Here is a 6,179-nt window from a genome sequence, read left to right on the forward strand (position 1 = left end):
TTAGTCTGAACTATGATGCTAGTTTAGAAAAACAAATTTTTGATTGTCAGAAAGATTTAATTCTGCTTCACCAAAATAACCTCTCCTTAGCTGAACAAAAGCTACTTGCTTCATATTCAGAGTGGGCCCAGGTTCCATCTAAATTGTTAGCGAGAATTATTAAAGTTAACTTCAGAAATCCAAATATTACATCTTTATCTTATAATAACAGATTATATAATACTGATGAAGAGATTATTCAACTTTTCACCTCTCTTTACACTGAGTTATATTCAGGTTCTTCTAATTCTGTTAAAGATAATCACGTATTCAACTTTTCACCTCTCTTTACACTGAGTTATATTCAGGTTCTTCTAATTCTGTTAAAGATAATCACTTAAAACTCTTTTTAGACTCTTTGCAGTTCCCTAAACTTAATGATAATCAGCAAAAACTACTTTCTACCCCTATATCGGTACAAGAAATCTCGGATTCAATAGATAATCTTAAATTGGGTAAATCTCCGGGACCTGATGGTTTTACTCCAGAATTTTTCAAAACTTTCAAATTGGTAGTTCTTCCCTTTCTATTTAAAGTTTACAATCATATAAGAGTTAATGATATCTCAGATATTCATTGGAACACATCCAAAACCATTCTAATTCTAAAAATAATAAAGATAAATCTGACCCAGTAAATTATAGACCCATTTCTTTAATTAACGTGGATATTAAGATTCTGTCATCTATTCTGGCTAACAGATTGAAACGGATTTTACCCTCAATTATCTCGTCAGATCAATCAGGTTTTATGTCTCAGAGACATGCTTGGGATAATACTCTATCTTTAGAGACTATACTTCATCTCATTAAGAAAAATCCAAACCCTATATATGCTTTGATTATAGATGCATCAAATGCCTTTGACAGAGTATGTTGGAACTTTCTATTTCAAACTATGTTATGTTTTAATATTCCCTTATTCTTTATAAATTTTTAAAAGTTTTATACAAGAATATGTTTACTAGACTATACATTAATGGTCAATTTTCTGCTCCGATAAAGATCACTAAAGGAACAAGACAGGGTTGTCCATTGTCCCCTTTTCTTTTCAACATTTACTTAGAACCTTTGCTATTGTTTATTACTCAAAATACTTTTCATAACATCCCTAGAATTCTTAATACTAATATTCATTTCTCTGCTTTTGGATGATTTAGTAATCTACTTTCAAACTCCATTATCTGATTACAGAAAAATAATGAATTCTATTGATTATTTTTCTTTGGTTTCCAACTATCTTTTAAATTCTACAAAAACTCATATTTTTCCCTTAAATCATTTAGCACACAAATCTTTTTTGTTTCCAGACAATCATTTTCAGTTTACTTATAATATAAAATATTTAGGAATCAGTTTAGAACACAATAATAAATCTTCCTTTCAAAATAATATTAATAAATTATGGAACTCTATATTGTCTGATATGGACAGATGGAAGCATCTAAACCTTTCATTTCTTTCAAGGGTGGCCATTATTAAAATGAATATTCTGCCTAAATTTCTTTACCAATTCTCATCATCTGATCAGATAATTTCAAAAAATTTTTTTGAGTCTGTAAATAAAGCTTTGGCAAAATTCATATGGTTCCCTAAATCTGTTAGAATTTCCTATTCTAGATTGGCATTTTGAAGGACAAGGGAGGTTTGGGTTTACCTAATCTTTATCTCTATTATTTGATTGTCTCATCCAATAAACTTCTTACTATCTCTAAATTCAATAACACTTCTTATCCAAATCACTCTTTATGGATAAAATTATTGTATAATTATGTCATTTCTAATAATTTAAATCCTGAAGCTATTCCCTTTATCTCTCTGGATAGTTTATTTATTAAAAATATATCTACAGTATTTAAACAAAAGATTAGAGATTTCCAAACCTTACTCAAAATGTGTAAACTAGAAAAGATCTCACACCATGTTCAGCCAATTCATCTAAACCCAAATATATTATTGGACAATAAACTTTTGAACTTAACAAACTATCCTTTAATTAAAAATCTAAAAGTAGGAGATGTTTTGAAATATCTTGACTTGCCTTTATCTGACTGGCGTAAGTTATTGAAAGTAAACTGGAATTACTCACCAATTCTTACACAACTAAGAGCAATAATTAAAAACAAATTTGTATCTCTGGTCCCCATAGACTCACAACTGAAAAACCTTAACACAATTATCAAAATACTTTCATCTGATAAAATGCTCTCAAACTCATATAAATTAATTAATTCTTTAATGATGGACCACAACTGTCTTTTATCTAATGTTTGGTTGAATTATAATTCCCAATTGTCAGAATCTCAGAAAGTCCTGGCTATTAGACACACTAAGGAATTTATCCCTTTTAAAAAAATAGCATATACACAATTAATGATTAATAATGATGCCTACTTTACCCCAATCAAATTAAACAAATTTAACCCAAATAAGTCCCCTTCGTGTTCATGCTGTTCTCATCCCCAAGCAGACCTCCTTCATATTCTATGGTATTGTCATTTTCTCACAGATTGTGGACATCTTTGAAAGTCAGACTGCAGAAAATGGGATATCAAAAATCCACATTGACGTGGGAATTTGCTATTCTACATATTCCATTGATTCATCTTTCAAAAGTTGATATTCATGTTATCATTTTTATTTGCTCATTACTAAAACTTTATATAATACAAAATTGGATTGATCGTTCCAAATTAAAATGGGTTACTTTCCAGAAAATGGCTTTTAAATTTATTGATGCTCAAAGATACTTAGGTGGAAGTCCAAAAAAAAGCTATTAGAAAGGTTGTGTTAGAAAAGGTTCTAAACATATTAAATAGTTAATGTTAATTTTTTTTTTTTTTTTTTTTCTCTCTCAGGTTGCCTAACTTGTATATAGTGTACATATGGTGTATGTTTTATTTCTAAATAACTTATCAAAATCTCATGAAGGTTGTTATCACTAGATGAATCGTTATATGTTCATTTATGCCTTCTTGTTATGTATAATCTTTTAATTGTTTTGCTATTCATATAATTAATAAAAAAATTAAAAAAAAAAAAAAAGTTATGGTACTAATGCCCTCTACTGGTCATTTATATTATTACAATTCACTTTATCCCATTCAAAGTTTTGCAGACCTTAATTTTAATAGAGGTGAAATAGAAATACAATCATTTAAACCAGGGGGTTTGTCTGCTTCCAGAGTAACTTGCCACCATAGTTCTCTGAACTCTATTTTTTCCTCCCATAGTCCCCCCCCCAATATCACTTTTTACTTGTTCCAAAACCATAAATTTAAATTTGTATTTGGGGCATACTTTTGAATGTTTAAATAAAGCATTACTTTCCCTACCCACTGATATCTCATATATGTGTTTGTAGATCCTTCTTTTTAGTTTCCTTTCCGTCTTTCCTACATAGAAGGATCCACAGTTCTCACAAATAGCTAAATATATTATACCTTTAGAGTCACAATTATAGTATTCAAAACTATATACCATCTTATTTCTACTTTCCAAATAAAAACTATCACTATTCAAAATGTATGTACATTGAGTACAATGACCACATTTGTACATACCTATCCTGTTCTTATTGAAATTTGCTTTGTATTTATTTTCTATAATAAATGTAATATTCTGTGAATTCTTGTATATCACTTTCTGTGGTATATTAGCTAAATTCTCTATATCCGAAAGGGAGACAAACTTCTCCCATTCTTTAAAAAAAATGTTTTTGATCCTATTATTTAAACCATTGTATTCTAATATTAAGGCATGTTGGAATCCATCTCCTTCCTGTTCTTTATTATTGTTAGTTTCTTTATTATTTTCCTTCCTCTTTTGAATGGGACAAAACTTATCCAATCTCCCTTTCTCTACTTCATCCCTTATTTGTCTAATAAAATCCAAGGGATAACCTCTCTCTAAAAACATTTTTTCCAATAGCTCACATTCTTTAACAAAGTCAGCATCTGAACTTGTCATAGGGCTGCCTCTGACAAACTGTCCTTTCACAATATTTCTCTTACAGTGAAAAGGATGTCCACTTTCATAATGTAAAAAAGAATTACAGAAAGTAGCCTTCCTATATATTTTAGTTTTTAAACTTTGTCCATCTTTATAAATTTCTATATCCAAATATTGTAAGTTAAAATCAGATATATTGTGAGTGAATTTCAAGAAACTAGTTGTGTCCCCCATATATTTCATAAAATCGTCAAAAGTGAATTTAAGTATTATGTTCCCTAACAATAGTGTCCAAGCTTATGGAGAATTGAAACGGAAGAGTACTTACAACCCCCCTTTATATACCCCCAATTGAAAAATGTGGAGAAATTACTAGAAACTGAAGTGAGAAAACAGGAAAGTAAAATAGGATATAAACCTAATTTAAGTAAAAAGGAAAGGGAATTGATGTATGAAATAAAGGAAAACAGAAAAATTAGGGTGATGAAACCCGATAAAGGGGGTGGGGTAGTAATTATGGATAGTATCCTATATGAGAGTAAAATTAATACAATTTTATGGGATGAATCTAGATACTCTGTTGTTTCCTTAAATTAAATGAATATAGCCTATAATAAAATTGATATGAGTTTGCAAAATATGTTGGATGAAGAATTAATAGATTATAATACCTTTAAATACTTAAAAGTAGACAAACCTAGAACCCCCACAATATTTGGCATTCCTAAGACCCACAAAAATGAAAGTGATCCCCCCCTTAGACCGATTGTTTTGGCTGAGGGGTCTAAAACCTACACTTTAGCCACATATGTTGATAAGAAATTAAAAAATGTATGGATGAGAAGGACGTCTATATTGAGAGATTCTTGGGATTTGTTGAGGGAAATTCCAGACAAATTTGATCAAGAAAATCTCATTTTTATTACTATAGACATTATTGATTTGTTCTCTTCCATTCCATACAAGGAAAGTATAGAAATGTTTGAAGAAATAATATATGAAGATCCTTCCTTGATACAAAATGATAAGCTAATAAACATCTGGCTGATGGATTTAATTTTGAAAAATAATTTTATTTATTTCAATGGGGAATTTTTTCAACAGATACAGGGGATAGCGATGGGGGCAGCTTGTGCCCCCACTTTTGCAAACTTAATTCTTGCCAATTGGGAGGAGAAATATATATTAAATTCTGAATTTAACAATTGTTGTATATGGAAGGTTTTTGGATGACAGCTGGAAGAGAAAGATTTGACGATTTTATGAAATATATGGGGGACACAGCTAGTTTCTTGAAATTCACTCACAATATATTTGATTTTAACTTACAATATTTGGATATAGAAATTTATAAAGATGGACAAAGTTTAAAAACTAAAATATATAGGAAGGCTACTTTCTGTAATTCTTTTTTACATTATGAAAGTGCACATCCTTTTCACTGTAAGAGAAATATTGTGAAAGGACAGTTTGTCAGAGGCAGCCCTATGACAAGTTCAGATGCTGACTTTGTTAAAGAATGTGAGCTATTGGAAAAAAATGTTTTTAGAGAGAGGTTATCCCTTGGATTTTATTAGACAAATAAGGGATGAAGTAGAGAAAGGGAGATTGGATAAGTGTTGTCCCATTCAAAAGAGGAAGGAAAATAATAAAGAAACTAACAATAATAAGGAACAGGAAGGAGATGGAGTCCAACAGGCCTTAATATTAGAATGCAATGGTTTAAATAATAGGATCAAAAACATTTTTTTAAAAGAATGGGAGAAGTTTGTCTCCCTTTCTGATATAGAGAATTTAGCTAATATACCACAGAAAGTGATATACAAGAATTCACAGAATATTAGATTTATTATAGAAAATAAATACAAAGCAAATTCCAATAAGAACAGGATAGGTACGTACAAATGTGGTCATTGCACTCAATGTACATACATTTTGAATAGTGATAGTTTTTATTTGGAAAGTAGAAATAAGATGGTATATAGTTTTGAATACTATAATTGTGAATCTAAAGGTATAGTATATTTAGCTATTTGTGAGAACTGTGGATCCTTCTATGTAGGAAAGACGGAAAGGAAACTAAAAAGAAGGATCTACAAACACATATATGAGATATCAGTGGGTAGGGAAAGTAATGCTTTATTTAAACATTCAAAAGTATGCCCCAAATACAAATTTAAATTTATGGTT

The sequence above is a fragment of the Protopterus annectens genome, chromosome 10.part0 (genome assembly GCF_019279795.1).
Source record: "Protopterus annectens isolate FY-2018-M chromosome 10.part0, PAN1.0, whole genome shotgun sequence".
Classification (NCBI taxonomy): Eukaryota; Metazoa; Chordata; order Ceratodontiformes; family Protopteridae; genus Protopterus; species Protopterus annectens.